General features: G+C 44.9%; 1 long non-coding RNA gene and 1 pseudogene across 2 annotated transcripts in view; one reads left to right on the forward strand and one right to left on the reverse strand.

Annotated features, from left to right (window-relative positions):
* The window catches only part of LOC137646101 (uncharacterized), an 85,831-nt gene that overhangs the window by 47,258 nt on the left and 20,620 nt on the right, over positions 1–17,953 (forward strand). For both annotated transcript variants that reach the window (XR_011045392.1, XR_011045391.1), the window contains 2 exons: positions 1,251–1,335; positions 9,771–12,829. This is a non-coding gene — a long non-coding RNA (uncharacterized lncRNA). The remainder of the gene's footprint in view (positions 1–1,250; positions 1,336–9,770; positions 12,830–17,953) is intronic.
* On the reverse strand, positions 4,542–4,660 carry LOC137646202 (5S ribosomal RNA; annotated as a pseudogene).

Genomic DNA, 17,953 nt, shown 5'->3' on the forward strand with positions numbered 1-17,953 from the left:
CTCTGAGAGCCCCTTTAGTTCATGCATGCTTTTTATTAGAGGTCATGTATTCAACATTGGAAACCACTTTGGTTGGAGATTTTATGCAAAGGCAATGAAGGAAGGCTTCTTTCAAAAATGAAATGGCTTTTTATAAGAAAATAATTCCCAAATGCCAAAGAAATGGAAGCAATGCGAGTTGTAGGTGGTCAGATTCTTTTAATAGAGTAGGAATACCTTAGCCTGAAAGCTTGGTTAAATTGGCTCCAAGTTGGTGCTATTTTATAACAGATGGTAGTTTATACATCTCAACTATCTATTAGGTCATCAGTCTCATTGAATTGATTATTTATAAGCATATATATTTCTTATTTCCCCCCCCCCATGCATGATTGAATCTCCTTATAGCCAGATCATGTAGTCTACCCTGGTTCTTTCATTTCTGAATGAGGGACCCATTTTAAGGATGAATAATATTGCCACAAGAACCAATGAGGACAAGCACTCCTTCAATAATTGCAGTAATGATATACCCTACACAAGGCATAAGAAAATAGGGCACATACAAAGTGTATCGCTTTCAAACAGGGCAGACCTGGGTTCTGGTGTTTTGTTTACGTCCTATAGATTGCCAAAACAGGACAGATATTTGTGGCTACAATTTTATAGTTTATCCCTTAGGTGACTCGGCGGATATTGCCTGCTGTATGTAACTACTGTACTACACATGAAATTTTTTACTCATTTGCTTAGTTATCATTTCTTGAAGTGCTCCAAGAGCAGTGTGTGTTTCTCAGGGGCCTCTATTTTCTGTTTTACTATTTGTATATACACAGAACATCCTTAAAACAGTACAGACACTCTTGATGAAGTGTACCCCTTTTTCAACTGGACTACTACTGTTGCAACCTAACAAACTATCCCTTTGTACATGCACGTTTTGTTAGCAAGGTTTAGTTCTGCATTTCAATAGTTGTATTTGTTGCGGTATAATCTTTCCTTTTTACTGAATGGTATGCTCTCGCTTTATGATGATAATGATTATGAGTAATGTAAACCCAACACACTTGTCCCTTTTACAAGAGGCAATAAATGTGTTGGGTCTAAATCATTAATGATCAAAACAGCTTCTAACCTTAAGTTAAGTTTAATTGAATTACCAGATGTCTTCGAAATAACACTCTCTAGTGTTTATTTTTGTTGAGAATATTAGCTTCCAAATAAGTCTATATTAGGGTTTAAACTAACTAATGTAACAATCTCTTTCTCAGGTCTGGCTTGTTTGAACCTTCAAATCTAACAAATCTATTTTCCTGCCACATTCTCAGAATAGAATCTGTTGCTGCAGAGTGAATGGTAAGGAATTTGAAATGGAATATCACTTACTTTCTTGACGTTTTTAAGGGTGGAGAAGCATTTAGGATGATTTGGACTAATACCATTAGATTTAGTTTGTAGATATAATTAACATTCAAATGGAAAACTGGTACCTTGTACACAGGATGAAGATATCATGGGTTTGGTACAAGTAAATTTTGATCTCGATTATTTAGGGAAGGTGTTTCTTTAAAATTCACTGAACAAAAATTACTTACAGCCAAATGTCATATGGTTAAGCTTTAAAACTTTGTATTACTCATGATTTTGGGTTCTCATTTCTAATTTATTGATAAAATATGACATTCGAAGATAATTTGTACTTTTCCTAACCGTACAAACCTTAGCTATTTACATTGGGTTTACCTTTTAGCGCAGCTGAAATGGCGAGCCATGAGAATTTAGCGAGGGTGTATTACCCCCGCGCTAGTTAGCGGGGGGGTAGGGGAGTGGTAGCTAGCTACCCCTCCCCCCCCCTCACACACAGGTCAATACTCACTTTCACTTAGAGGTAGGACTTGTCTTGGGGGACAGGGCTGGCGGGCAATTATGTGTAAATAGCTAAGGTTTGTATGGTTAGGAAAAATACAAATTATCTTCGAATTTGTCATTTGTTCCGTAACCGAAATACCACGCTATTTACATTGGGTGACTTACCCCTTAGGTAGGGTGGAAAGTCCCCAGCCATACTGGCTTTGGCTTTACCCGGGGACTCAGAATCCGAGTGAGTCGCACTCGAGAAAAGGAGTCCCTGCACCTCACAAGTTCCTTGCTCCGCAAGGAACCGTGTGGCCTACATAAGCTTGTGTGTGAAGGAAGAAGTGTGACCCGTCCTAGGCAGTTGACCTGGAGTTCCAGAAGGAACTCTGGTTTAGGACGTTCCCCATACCACCTCGTCAGGGTATGGGGGACGCGACAGTATTGACTCAATACTCGGAACACAAGGAAGCATGGTTTACCTGCAGAAGTTCGAGGTCAGCTATGCAGAGACCAGGATGCTGCTTCCCCGTAGAGGGGATGATGAAGAAAGAAGTAAGGGCCAGACATACTTCTTTCGTTCATGCAGACTAAAACCTGATAACAATGCCCTCAACCTTCTGCTACCTGTCCAAAAAGGAGCCTGAGGTTAGACCAGCTGTTGTGTAGCCACCACAGAGCCATAGAAAACGTATCGAATCTCCTGTGGGTCACGCCCTGCAGGAAGCGGGCTGCGAAGGTCATTAGACGCTTCCAGACTCCAGCTTGTAGCACCTGCGTCACAGAGTAGTATTACTTGAAGGCGAGGGACGTTGCGATGTATCCAACATTGTACTGTAGGGCGACGTGACGGGGGAGAGTCTGGAGACAGGTCGAGATGAATGTCCTAGAGTCCGAGCTGAGGAGGTATACTGGTGACTCTCCCCCGTGTCCTCCTTGTGCTCCCAAATCGGCTGCAACTGAGGACAAACTGCAGCTGTTCCCAAAGCTAACCCCTCGATTCCTTTACTGGCAAGAAGGAGAAGGTTTTGGGACATCAGATACAGAATGGAGACTCGAAATGAAGGAATTGGACCGAAGGGCCGGGACCCCAAGATTCTGAGTCTAGCCAACAACACAGGAGCGAACCTGAATGTTGCCTTCCCCCCTTCCTTAGAAGGGGCGGAGTCGTACGAGACCAAGAAGATTGCTTACACACTGGCCGCGGCCAGAGTGAGAAGGAGACCCAAGACGGAATACAATCAGAAGCCTGTCGTAAAGGGTCTTGAGAAGAACTCTTAAGGGACTAAAAAGTCCGAGCCATGCTCCAAGTTGGAGGTCTCACTCCGACTAGGGCAGGAACGTTTGTAGCTTCGCATGAGTGAGGAAAGATCCAGCGGGAAGGAAAAAGTTATTCCTTTAAGCCTGAAGGTCAGGGAAAGGCTGAGCGACAGGCTTCATTGCCGAGAGCGGAAAGGCGTTTCCTCCCGCCGAAAGGCAATAAGATCGTTATTGCTGGAGAAGAGGCCTCAAGGGAAGAGGTATATCTCCCACGGCACCAACCACCGAAGACTCTTCACTTCACCTGGAAGACCCCTGCGGATGACTATCGCAGATGACGCGACCTCCGTCCCGCGACTGTAGAGGGTTGTCTCTTCTTGAGGAGGAGGCGTAGTGTCTCCAGGCATGAAGCCGAAGCGACGCCCCGGCTCGTGAAAGATATTGCAGTGTGGTTATTTGAGTAGTCTGTGCCATGGGAGAAGCTCTCCCGGGAGTTCCGTCAGGGGAAGCAGAGGGTCCAGAAACCGTTCTGCGCATAGTCCTAGTGGAGTTCTCCCATGAAAGGTTGACAGACAACCTGGTCTTGTTGAGACCCATTCTCCAAAGACAAAAAAGAGGGAAGACGCAGGCGTCGAAGTTGTCCCACCATCACCAGAATGCATCTTGCCAGAGTCTCGGGGTCTGAGACTGGGGGGAAGAACAGCGGAAGCTTGAGGTTCCAAGCTGTCGCGATCAGGTCCCCCAGAACAGGACTTGCTGGTTACTTAAGGCCAAAGACCCCCAGGTACACTCTCTCTACGAGGCTCTGCTCGGATAGTTGGAGAGAACATTCCTCTGCCTGGAATGAGAGAGCCGATGGTGGTATTGAGAATATCTCAACCATCTAGGTATCTCTACTGCAAGATGTGAAGGTGTGAAAATGCGTACCCTGCTGGTTAGAACACGCCAGAATCATGAAGTCGACGTGCACGGAGCGACTCGACAGGAACTGTAGGATCTGTAGAGGGGCCAGACTACGGCCCCTAAGCCTGCCTGAATGATGGAGAAGTATCCTTCAGATCCTGACCATAGGCCTGAACCGGAACATGCCCCCCTCCCCCCTTTTCTTTGACGAGTCCGAGAACAGCATCAAGAATGTGGGAAAAGGACGAGGATATCCACTCCCATCAAGAGGTTCCATAGGTCAACACCCATTGCAGGTCTAATAGTTCCGCTGGTCCCATAGGGGCCAGAAAGTCCGGTTAATCGTTGCCTGAAACCACCGGAACTTGGACCGCCCCACATGGAACTTATCCTGAGGCGACCGTTCGGAACTATAGAAGGGTCAATGAGGAAAGGAGAACTAGGAACGTTCCAAGGTAGGGTTGAAAGCTCTGCTTGACTGAGAACAGGTACTGCGACTCTCCTCAGCCTTGCCACAGTCAACTGAAGGGAAGGCTCGGAGGAGGTGGCAACAGAATCTGGCGTCCCCAGGTGGTCACCCATCTAAGTACCGACCAGAACCGACGTTGCTTAACCTCGCTGGACGGACGAGAAGCGGGGATTCCAACGTGGTAAGGCCGTTGACTCAATATCATGGCCAGATACTCCAGGTGTTGAGGCAGAAGAAGAGAAGGCTCCTAGCAAAATACCATGAACCCCCACTAATGGTAAGCATCCGGAAGCTTGTCCCGGCGCTGAAGAAGGTTGAACCTGAGCCTACCGGAGTTGACCAGACCTCCGAAAGCGAAGGAGGCGGAAGCCTGCCCCTTAGCGGCCATGAGGAAAGCAGGGAGAGTTCTCTGGGGAAAAAATCATGCGATGCCACGGCGGGATCGCCACACTGCATCTTAAGCAGGAATACCTGCAGTCTAGGCTGAATTCCACGAGCTTCCTGGAAGGTGGATGGAATGGAAACAGAAAGTACTCGTCCTTCCGATCCAGGGTTTATGGAGTCCTGTTGCCTCGTTACCAGTCTGACCGATTCTGCTGTTCCACGCTGGACGAAGTTTGTTCGACAAACTTGATCAGGGCTGAGAGGTCGACTACGGAACTCCCGTCTCAGATACTTCCTTACAAGAAAGGATCGACTGAAGAAGCCGGGGGTGAAGCCGTCGATGATCCTATGGAGGACCACCTTCTAAGGTATGGATCATTCTGCCCAAACGGGCAAACTCTTGCCGACCCTATGGCATAGAGGTTCAGAGACACTGAATCCGCTGACAGAGACGGCAGGCGTGATATCCTTGGCTGATCACAGAGATCATGCGGGAATGGTCATCGGGAAGCTGTCATCCGGATGAATAACCTTAGGCATCCTCTCGCTTGAAACCTGCAAAGGGGGGGGGTGCCAATCCTGGTGTTCGTGAACTCGGTCGCTCCCCCTAGGACCATGCCCCCCCCCCGGGGGGGGGGGAGCCTCCCTGACAGGAGGAAACTGCAATTGGACACCTTGTCTCAGTTGTGGTAGCCGATAACTTAGGCCGACATGGTTGAAAGAAAAAAGGCGCTGGAGCCCTGCAGAGTCTGGAAGAAAGCGCCTTGGAGGAGTGAAAACGGAAGTAGACTTCCTCCGCACAGCCGCTGTCTATGTCTCTGTCCTTGGGCACAAACAAACTTTTCTCAAGGATGGAAGGGTGTCTGAGGTTGTCGACATCCACGGATGAGACACATCCGAAAGGAAACCCTCGGTCAGTGCGTCCAGATCGTCCAACATCGAGCTTGCCCGCAAGTTAGATACTTAACGACGAAACGCCAAGGTGCCTGAGCCCGAGAGGAGGAAAGTACCCATGACCTTCCTGTAGCTTCCTTGAACCAAACCTCGGGCCGTGACCGAGGAGGGAAAGGACCTGGTAAGCCCCTTACACGAGATGAAGAAGAGGAAGGGGTAAGCAGTCACCCCTTGGCCGATGGAGAAATCTCGAACGGAAAGCCCCCCGCCAAAAATCCCTCCAGGGAATGATGGGGAAGGGCTAACCCAGGTTCAGGAAAGAAGAGTGTTGCTCAGACCTCCCTGAAGATTCCTCTTATTCTTGCATGTGTCATGCTCTGCGTTTATGGGGTGAGGCCGTGTTCTGGAAATACGCTCCAGAAGAACTCGCCAGGCTGGCCATGCTGCGAAAACCCCAATGGGAATCGTGGTCGCAATTGCCCTGTAGCTCGCGCGATGGTAAATCAATGATTTGCGCGTGGGCGAACGTGGAAGCGCCCATGCGCGGTCACGCAGGAACGCAAACGAAGGTGAGCGAAGGAGCGCAGAAGGACGGCGAGTGTGGTAGGAAGGGTGAGAGCTGGTGGTCGGCGAGCGATAACCCATAGACGAGCAATGGATACTGCAAGAATTAAGCCGACGTTCGCGCGACGGAACCCCGCCGGTTCGCGCGACGGAACCCCGCCGGTTCGCGCGACGGAACCCCGCCGGTGCGCGCGACGGAACCCCGCCGGACCGCGCGCGGGCGAACATTGGAGAGCACGTGCGCGGACGCACATGAGCGTGGGCGTGCGGTCGCGCAGGAACGTGGGCGTGCGGTCGCGCAGGAACGTGGGCGTGCGGTCGCGCAGGAACGTGGGCGTGCGGTCGCGCAGGAACGTGGGCGTGCTGTCGCGCAGGAACGTGGGCGTGCGGTCGCGCAGGAACGTGGCCGTGCGGGTGAGCACAGGCGGTCGGGAGACTGATGGCGCGTTGACGAGCGATGGCGCGTTCCGCGAGGTGATGGTGTGTTCCGCAAGGCGATAGCCCGCAGGAGAGTGACGGAAAGTTGGCAAGCGATGGCGCGACAGCGCGTTGGCGAGCGGTGGTGCGTTAACAAAACGCTAGCGAGCAGATGAAGAATCGCGCGGGTGCAAGGCGGTTGCCAACGCGAGAGAGACTAGTGATGGTTAGTGTGCATCGCGCTAACAGAAGGCGCGCAGGTGCATCAGGAAGGTGAGCGCCGAAGCCAGCTGTTAATTAGGCGATCCTAGACGGTCAGAAAACCTTTGGCGCCCATTGGTGCGTGACAAAGAAGGGCGCGCAGATGTGCGCTGGCAAATGAAGAAAGCTGGAGCACAGAAGGACAGAAGCAAGGTGAGCGCTGGCGAGCACGAGGAAGATCTACGGCGAGACTCAGCTACCGGAGATCGTGGTCCACAGCAGGCGAGCGCTAGAACGCTACTGATGGTGGTCAGGGGAACTGACACGCGTGGCAGATCGATGGCGATCGTTGACGCGTAGGAGATCGCTGGCGAGCAGGGGAACGTTGACGCGTCTAAGGTCGCTGGCGAGCTGATGATCGCTGATGAGCAGAAGGCAACGCGTGGAAGCCTGCGCAGAAGAAGAGTCCTTGACCCAGACCTGAACCGAAGTTCTAGATCGCGAGGGCGAACGTGGGCGCACAGGGCGCGTAACAGGAACCAACAGGAACAGCAGAGACGATCATCATGCAAGCGCTGACGAACAGGAGAGCGCTGACGAACAGGAGAGCGCTGGCGAACAGGAGAGCGCTGGCAAACAGGAGAGCGCTGGCGAACAGGAGAGCGCTGGCGAACAGGAGAGCGCTGGCGAACAGGAGAGCGCTGGCGAACAGGAGAGCGCTGGCGAACAGGAGAGCGCTGGCGAACAGGAGAGCACCTGTGCGCTAACACTGAGCAGGAGCAGGAGAGAACACAGCAGAAGGGCGCGCAGGGGAACCCTGACACGCAAGGGAAGAACCCCCGTGGGAGGCCACCCTTTGCCCCGAAGGGACCGTTGCCCGTCGGAAGACGAGGTCAGACTGCTGTCCATCTGCACCCGGGCGGAAGATCAAGAAGGAGTTGTAGGCTGCAAACGGAGATTCAAAAAAGGCGCCTCTTAGCACCCTTATAGGGAGATTAGAGGCCCATACGACGAGGCGGACGGTGAGCCTTACGGCGAAGGGGGCCAACAGCAACAGCAGCAGAAGAATCCTCCGAAGAGGAGTCTCTATGAGAGTACTCTCTCGCGAACGAAAGAGAAACACTTCGTAGAAGAGACTGGTCAGCCAGTGACCTAAAAGGAGCAATCCTCCGAAGAGGGGCTCCTGCAGTTGCCCAGCCCCTTGAGCGAAACTGCAGGTGTGACCGCTCATCACCAAGAGCATAGTCGCACGAAAAAAAGGCAAGAGAAGAACCCCCGAAAGGGGAAAAACTCAAGCCTGGACAGGAAAAACTTCCCTCGGAAGGAAAGTTACCCACCCAAGGAGGCAAGCCTCCTGAGAGTTCTAAAATGAACTGGAGAGCTGTCAATCGTCACGGGAGTACTTCCAGTAGAAGGGGACACGCCCCTGACGAAAATCCAAAGGGGAGGCAGCAACAACCGAATCCCCAGGCCTCAACAAGACAGCTCACCCCGTTGCCGTATTACAGAAACGAACTAGATCGGTAACTGTAAAAAAATAAAACAAAAATCATTAGTACACATTCATTCCCCCGGGAAGGCTCCGAAGAGGAATCCCGAGGGAAAGGAAAAGAATTACACAACAGGCACGTGCCCTCACAACCACTTACACTCACGGAAGGAGAGCTGTAACCAAAACAGAATTACAACAATTATAATTATGAAACTATGTAATTATGTAATTTAAAAATGAATGAACACTAAAGAAAGAACGAAAACCCCGAAAGGAATCGTTCTTCAAGCTGAAAAATTAACTACAATTAGATTCATAAACTAATTGAGACAAAATGTACGGCATAGCAACCCCCCCATACGGGAAGGAAGCTACAAGGGCGTAGTAAAACGTAGTAAAATGGTGAACGATCTCGAGAGAGAGAGAGAGAGAGAAAGACCGAAGTCAAACTCGATCGCAACCCATAAAATTACGCCGTGGTGGCCTAACTGCCGAGGACTCCACGGAAATATCGTACACTACACACACAACTCTGAAAAGGAAACTTACTGATTTTTATACTCAAATATATATACAAACATGAAAACATGTTTACATATATATTGAGTAAAAGAAAAGTAAGCGAATAAGTAAAGACAAAACAAACAATGGCTGCCAAGAGAGGACCAAGACAGAGACGTCTGTCCCAGTCCGAGCCAAAAGTGAAAGTGAGTATTCACCTGTGTGTGAGGGGGGGAGGGGTAGCTAGCTACCACTCCCCCCCCTCCCCGCGCTAACTAGCGCGGGGTAATACACCCTCGTTAAATTCTAATGGCTCGCCATTTCATCTGCGCTAAAAGGTAAACCCAATGTAAATAGCGTGGTTTGTATTTCGGTTACGGAACAAATATGCAATAGCCACTTTTTTCAGTAAATAATCTGGGTCCTAGTTTATTATTAGCAACTAACATTCAAGAAACTAATTTGTGAATAGAGTAATTATTGGTTAAAACTATTACATAAAACTATTACAGGTGTTGTAGGTTTGACAACTCATTCAGAATGTCTTATGCTGTACAGAAATAAGATATAGGCCTACGCTTTATTATTTCTTCAATTTGCTGCCCCCTCTTGAGCCTTTAAGAATTAAACATTTATCTGTAATATCTTTACTATTACAGCATATGATAGCTGAGAGTACCTATAGTATATATCTTTAGTACATTACCTTAATTATTGGTATAAAAAAATTTTTCATATATTTTTCATGATTACTATGTAAGAACAGGTAAAAAGTAAATTTGAAAAGAAACATTAGGCTTTAAGCTCTGGTATTCATGTTTTTATTTCTAAATGGATATCAATTTTTTACAGGTTCATAAGTACGCTTACTGAAAAAAGTATCTGCCAATCAAGAAAGTCTCAATCACATTACAGAAAATCTCTGCTACACAGATAAATTGTAATCGCTTCATTTCATCGGAACACCATGGGGACAAACCGCTGAATGTACTGTACCCACAAAAGAGAGAATTTGCTTTTATTTAAATTATGGAATTACACACCAAAGCAAAGTTAATCTACTAGAAAACGTCCTTGGCCAAAATGGGGGAAAAGACCCCAACTTACTGAAGAGGAAATATGACACTTGAGATCAAATGAAAAAGAAATAGACATACTGTACAAATGATCATGTGGACAACTGTAAATTAGATTTAAGCTTTCTGAACATGAAATCAGTAAGAACAACAATTTGCTAAACTCGAGAGCAAACTAAACGTTGAAAGGATAATCAAGAAAGATGCCGTACATTTCCGCGTATAAGACGACCCTTAAGTCCAAAAATTCACCTCTGAAAATTGTCGGCTTTCTTATACAACTGACATGAAAATCACTCTTTGAATTTTAAGTGATGCTTATTGGTATGCTAGCCTAGGCCCTGTTATGATACTTGAAATAAAGGTAACCAAATAATGGTTACCTTACATGTTATTGGCATAAGTTCATGATAAATATTCTATTTGAGGAAATATTCCATATCAACAAAGAAATCAAAATTTAAATGTCGAGTTATGGTTGTGTTCTCAGCCACCTTCAAATTTTTGATAACTGTAGTGGTAGCATTAATGATGACTGTTAATTTAAAACTATCCTTGTACTTTCTTGTTTTACTGGTGGTTACATAATTGATGTGGGTACAAGTTTTCAAAAAATTAACTGAACAACTGGAATGGCATGTTAAATTCTCATTTGCAGCTATTTAGGACAATCATAAGACCATAAAGTTGTTATACTGTCATCAGCAGTAATTTGTTTTTGTTGAATAAATGCAAACAAAATGGTTCTCCTGTTATGCGACGTGTAGGAATTTCTAGGGATACGACAAGTAAAATATTTTTAATATCTCTATTAAAAGCTTTTGGCATCGTTAGTTATCACTCGTATGTGTAAATGAATTTGTTTATGATCGACTAAGAAACAAACAATGTTTTCTGTTTTAGGGGCATATCTAGGAAAAACATGATAAAAAAAAAATTGCTTATTTCATTGATTTTGAATTTCTAAGGACAAACTAAGTTGAACAATATTAATATCATTACATAACCAATACTTAAGATATCTGTTGCTGCTAAAGCTAACCGATAAATGCGTTAGTATGATTAGTGATGAGCTGTAAACAAAACTAATTTTTTTTTTTTATTTAGGTACCGTTTAGGAATAGCATGATATAGAATTGCCTTTATTTATTTTGGATTTCTAAGGATACAGCAAAAGCTAGCCTATACACTATTGGTTTTGTAATTCATCAGTCTTATACACCAGATGTAGCCTAAATTCATAAAAATTTGCCTTATTTCTCTAACTCACCTTGTCGAAAAGTCGTCTTGTACACGGAAATATATGGTAATCATTTTTATGGAGTGCTAATTCCTGAAAAAAAAATTCAGAAGTAAAATGTATTTGAGTATATTATAAGTACATCTGGCCATAGCAGCATAGTTGAATATGAATTGATGAAACAAGCCTGAAAAGAATCTTTGAGAAGTTTTATGCCTGGACTTGGTCGTAGTAGTTTTTCCCAGATTAAGAAAACTACTAATTGAAATTATGACATGGCAGAACTAGGTTTACAAAAAAATTGCAAACTAGATCTGACTGGAAGAGAGTATTTGAATGGTTAGTCACAAGAAAGCTGATAGTAGTGCCAGATGAAGTTCGTATTGCCAGTTGAAGGCGAATTGCAGAAGTAGATGAAGACCAGTTATTTGGTGAGATGAGGGATGATTGGAGGGCTAATTTTAGATGTGGATGAGGACCTCTTATGAAGTTAAATGACGGCCGTTAGTATGCCGGATGAGGAACAATTGTACAGCCATAACGGAGACCGATTGCAAATCCAGATAAGGGCTTATTGCAGGGTCACCTAAGGCCCAATTGTACTGTCACTGAGGGCTAGTTTTATGACTAGATCAGTACATATATAGAGGAAGCAACAGTAAGAGAAAAACATGGATAAAGTTATACAGATACCGGGGAGAATGTTGTCATTCAAAGGTAGACTGGCTGTCGAGTTTATCAAGAACATTTTACATAACTGAATTTTAAAAAATAGTACTCTAACAATGCCCCGAGTTAGACCAATATGAACCTTATCAAAGTAAATTGAGAAAATCTAATGAGCGGTTCATTAGGAAGGGTCATAGAAGGAATAACAGAAATATACAGACAGAAAAGAATCCTAGCAGAGAGCAGCTATCATAAGGCAGGGCTTGAAACTGAAAAGGAGTCTACAGGGCCAATTATTGTAACTAGTATACAGTAGAAAATGGTAAAAGTAAAATGCACGATGATTATTAATGTCACTTGCAGTTACGGTACAATAATTATAGGCCAATAAGCTATTCATCTATTAGTGAAGTGATGAAGTCCTCAAATTTGCTCTTAGGAGTAATCAACAAAGAATCGGACAAATGAAGAGAAACGGAAATGATAGCACTTCACAAGTTGAGAAATAACGGTGAAATCATTCAACAAATAGACGTTTGTCAACTCTTGGGAAGGAAGACAAAGATAGGAGCTTTAAAAAGGAACTTGACAAATCACTAGAGAGAGGTGTCAACGGAACGTGTCTTTCAATACAGTAAAGGACATTTTTATAAGTTAGCAGGGCAGGAGTCATTGATGAAAAGGAGAAAATCAAGAGACGAGAGAGAGAACCAATTGTTGGAATACATCGTCCACATCCTAAGCACTCTGCTCCTGATCATCAGAAAGGCAAGTGTGTTTGGAGGGAACTACTACAACCCAGAGACCAATCACACAAGTAATTGATGTCTAGAGAGCTTGTGACCACTAGAGACACACTTGAGAGCTGAACTACCAAGAGCCTTGAAGGAGCCAGGCTTGTAGACTATCGGAATCTTCCTTCATGGGTGAGTTTGAAATATTTAGTAATGCCATGTTTTAATATCTTATGACTGAATCCAAATATTGTATCCTCAAACATTTACCTCTTGAATATGCTTCAAAAGAAAGGAATCGGTACTGTATATTCAATATAGCATTTATTGTATAATAAATTTTAAAGTATGAAGGGTTTCTGAAAAATTTTATTGTAGATACTAATGGTCTTCAAGAAAAATAAATTTACCAATATAAGATTATTGAGGGATTCTGTTTTTGGATATACAGTACTGTACTGTAAGGTATACAGTTTTAACCACTAAATGATTGGTTACAACATGAGTTGATAGTAATTGATGAAATATCTAGGTATTCTGAGTTGAGTAAATTTTGCATTCTAGATTAAGCAGAGTTCCTGGATTTAATTATCTCGCATGTGGATGGTCAAATATCCAGAATATTGGAATTATTAGGAAATAAGTTTGATTTTTATCGAAATGACACATATATAAAATAGGGAGAACTTTGGTGTCAAATCAGATAGGGAAAATTTATACACTAAATTTCACATTAAGGGAACTACAGTATGAAATAATAAACATGGCTGTTGTATATAGTTCAAGTAACTATGGTATGGGTACTTCTTAAAGGTTACTTGTTCCAACACTAATACAAACCATCATCCGTTACTATAGATAGATAATAGCGAAGGCTGAAATACGGCAGTTCAAACTTTTAATGAAATGTAAACAACTGGAGGTAAATTACCCTGTTGCCAGTGGGAAGGCAACCTCTCCCCTTGTAGCTTGCTGTAACCCCACTTGAATTTCAGCTGTCAGTAAATGAACTTGTTACTCAAATTTTTTTTGACAGTTTCTTTTTTTACTAGAACTTAAATTAACTTTCTTTTTCTTTCCAGCTTTGTCTCTTTGTGTGCATGTTGTTAATATGGACATGTCCAGGTGTGCCACCTAAGACTTGCAGAACATTTTCGAGCCGTAAGGAAGTCGTATCTTCACAGGCTGTATCAGACATGAAGAGGACACCTATGCTATGAACCCTCTCCGTATAGTGAGGGGCCATCCTCCCAGTGGGTGCTGTTTGGCAGGAGGAATACGAAGGCCAAAAGGCATTCTTTGCATTCGGGGTCTTCAAAAGTCTTAAGAAAGCTTCAGCAGTTCCTGGGAGAGAAACATTGTCCTCAAGCTGATGCTTTGGTGGTGTCTCTCTTGATATGCTTCTCCTTTTACTGCTGATGCCTCCGCAGATTTATCCTCGAGGTGCTTCTGCAATCTTTTCCTTGCTGGAAGACTACTTCAGTTGCTGCTCATCCTCCATTGAGATCATCGGTAAGGGAACCTCGCAGCTCTCTGGAACCTGCTCGTCAGGCAGTGTCTCGTTGCATTCATAATCTCTCTTCTTCAGAGGTAGAGCCTGGCCACTCCTCGAGTAGTTGGTTTAGACCCTCTGTTGCAGACTCTTCAGCTAAACCTTTGCTTTCAAGACCTACCGTTACTAGACCTTCTGCTCTTGCTGGTGTCTCTTCGGATAAAAAACACCTTCGGGTTGATGCTTCTCGCCTTTGTGCAAGAAGCACTCTCCCTTAAAGGAGGTACGATCATTCCGGAGTCGGATTATCCTCTTCTTGTGAGCTTGCCTTGTCATCGCCACCTTGGAGATAGTCGGCTAAGTACACTGCACTTTTGCCTCGCTCGCCACGCAAATACTTCCGGTCTTCCCCCAGAGAGGTCCTTGCCATGCTTGAGGCATTGCCAGACTCCTCGCCGCCTTCAAGAGATCGCCCAACTCCTCGCCGCCTTCAAGAGATCGCCCAACTCCTCGCAGTAGTTGTTACAGACATCCATCACCTTATAGTACTGAAAGAAATTGATACGTTTGAGGCTCAAGGTGAGGATGGCAGGTTCATCCTTGCCAAGATTCTTGGACATGTGTAGTACTATGCCAGCGGTATTTTTAGATTTATTTCTGAAGTAGGTCTTATGAAAGCTATTCAACGATTACGACTTCTTTGCTTTTATATAGTTTTAATTGAATATTCTTTTATTCTTTGTTTATAATAAATGTCAATGACAGATGTCAGGATGCCAGAAAACTTCAAATCAATCAATCAATTGCCTTCACACTCCGAACACTCCCCACGATTGCGCTCCAGGCAATCTTCTACTTCAGGACGAGGCCCCCCGCTCGCATCTCGGGCATGCTTGAAGTGTGCCCCAGGCACACTTAGAGGGCTTTGTGCTATCCTTCATCATTTTATAATTTTTATCGCTTTCACGCTCTTATCAGACCTCGTTTTTGTGCTCCGGGTGCCATTTGCAATTGTATTTCCCCAGAACTGCGTTATCGCGTTTTACCTTCAACCTCTAGTCTTGCATCTTCCGCACCCTCTGCATCAAAACACGCTTCTCAGTGCACCGAATCCCATTGCTTCCAAGATAGATCAACAGCAAAAGAGAAGACATTCTCCTTCTCCTCACAGTGACAGAGCACTGGTTTCATGCTTTGACCGGAAGGAATGGTAGGAGAGTTTGCCATGTGTTGTAAGCCAACACTTCTCCAACAAGAGGAGAAACTTCTGAAGATAGGGCTTTTTCAGGACCAACCTCTCCAGGAGGTGAACAGACCTATGCTTCAAGGAGGTCACAGAAGTTGGTACATCTACCCCGAAAGAACGATCCGCGTGCAAGACGCAAACATCATAGGTACTCGCTCTGTCAGAGAGGTTGCAAGACCCTTTTTCCCAGCCACAAGCAACCCATTGTTGCTGTGGACATCCCCGAATGTTTCTAGGAAGGTCGTTTCTGCCAGAAGTCACCATAGAAGCAAGAGACAGGTCATGCCTCCTTGAGGAGATACAAGACCTAGGTATCATAGAGGCTCCTTATCTCCAAGAGAGATAATACATGGAGAATTAGAAGTTGGTGCCACTTACCTTTTCAGACGAAAACTTCAAACTAACACCCAGGAGAAAAATTAGGGACCATCACGTCATATCTACTGTATTGTTCCGCTGTCGCTATTCTTGGCGGGTGCCCAGAAGAAGGAACAAAAAGACACTTAGTCAGGAAAAGTTCTTTATCGACCCACAAAATGCTACAGGATAAGTCTTCCGTCTTGGTAACTCGATCCTCATCTCGGACTGGAATTCCAAGACCTTCGAGGAAGCAGATGATTAGGCATTTCTAAACATACGTTTGTAAGATTCATCAATACAATTCATTATGTGAAAGGTTGAGATACTGCCACTAGAGAGTTATGGGGCCCTTTGACTGGCCAGATAATACTACATTGGATCCTCTCTGTTTACGGTTCATTTTCACTTTGCCTACACATACACCAAATAGTCTGGCCTATTCTTTACATATCGTCCTCTGTCCTCATATACCTGACAACACTGAGATTATCAAACAATCCTTCCTCACCCAAGGGGTCAACTACTGCACTGTAATTTTTCAGTGGCCACATTCCTCTTGGTAAGGGTAGAAGAGACACACTAGCTTTGGTAAGCAGCTCTTCTAGGAGGACACTCCAAAATCAAACCATTGTTCAAGAGTCTTGGATAGTGCCATAGCCTCTGTACCATGTTCTTCCACTGTCTTGGGTTAGTTCTCTTGCTTGAGAGTACACTCGGGCACACTTCTATATTATTTTTCTTTATCTTTTGTTAAAGTTTTTATACTTTATAAAGGAAATATTTATTTTAATGATGTTACAGGTGCTTAAATTTTTTTCCTTGTTTCCTTTCTTCACTGGGCTATTTTCCCTGTTGGAGCCCCTGGGCTTACAGCATCCTGCTTTTCCAACCAGGATTGTAGCTTAGCAATTAATAATAATAATTGGAGAAGCTATCTCCAATTGTGCCACTCCTCCCAGGGCAAAGCAAAAGTTGGAGCTTCCCTTACCTTGATGGGCAAGGACGTATTTCAGGTAATCGAGGATCCGGTCTCTGGGGAAAAGGACCCTGAAGTCTGGTTCCCATTCCTCTCCCAAAACAGGAAATACTATAAAATTCAAGCACACATATCTCTTGTACTGGATCCAGCAGTCACTTTACTCTCTCCAGGAGGTTCTTCAGACAGTTTGTCCTTTCCTGTCTCCTTTCCCCAGGCATAAGCCTCTAATATAGAGGCCACTGCAATGAACTCCATGCAGACTGCCTCCTGGATAGGCAACTGGTCGGGCACAGTTGACTATCTGGCTAATACCGAAAATTTGCCCAACCCAAAGAAGAGGAAAGCCCTTGAGAATATTGTTTTGACATGGACCAGAATACCTGGTGTTTCAGGTGACTGGCTAGTGGACTAACTGGGTCCTCAAGCGTTGTTCGGGCATTACATCGAGGCTGCATAAGAGGATTGGCAAGCAGGCGTGAATTGATCTTTGAAATGCCCCTGTATATCAGTCTTCTCTTTACCCTTCAGAAGCTGTTGCCATGGCCATGGAAAACTGGGGAAGAGAGAGACAGGATTCGGTATTGCAAAGTGAGTTTCCTTTTAACCCTGGAACGGTACGGTGGGTCGTCCGCGACCCCGAATGTAAAAAAAAAGAGGTTTTTCTCACGTGACTCACCCCCGTGACTGAATTTGTGGGTGATCGACCTGCAGTAGGTGTCTCGCCTACACGCTCTAGTAGTGTCCAGATGTGCATAGCTGTAGCTGTACTCCTTCCCCGATTTCTGAGACGCATCGGGGTCGAGCGCGACCGAGTTTACCCTTCTAAGGTAATTTGCATAATTATCAAAGTTATTACGTATTATGAAATTGTCGTAGAATGGTGCAACTTGTATAGGTTATCAGTTGTGGAAAGTCTTGGTGGATTGTTTGGCTACCATATGCATGATTTTTTTTTTTAGTTAAAATGTCATTCATCACCACGAGGACCATTTTACCGCGAGTGCCCCTTTTTCATTTTTTTGCCAAGTAATTTTTCCGTAAGATATTGCCAAATAGTGTCGTAAAACTTTTGCTTTTTTAGTGTTGGAAAGTGTGTCTAGATGATCTGGCTACCCATGCGTGACTTTGTTTTTGTGAGATACGACGTAGTTATTGGTATATTGGGTATTTAACTGCGGTTGCCAATTTCTGTTTTTTTTTTTCAATATTGGTAAAAATTTACTATGTATTAAGGAATTG

The sequence above is a fragment of the Palaemon carinicauda genome, chromosome 8 (assembly GCF_036898095.1).
Source record: "Palaemon carinicauda isolate YSFRI2023 chromosome 8, ASM3689809v2, whole genome shotgun sequence".
Classification (NCBI taxonomy): domain Eukaryota; kingdom Metazoa; phylum Arthropoda; class Malacostraca; order Decapoda; family Palaemonidae; genus Palaemon; species Palaemon carinicauda.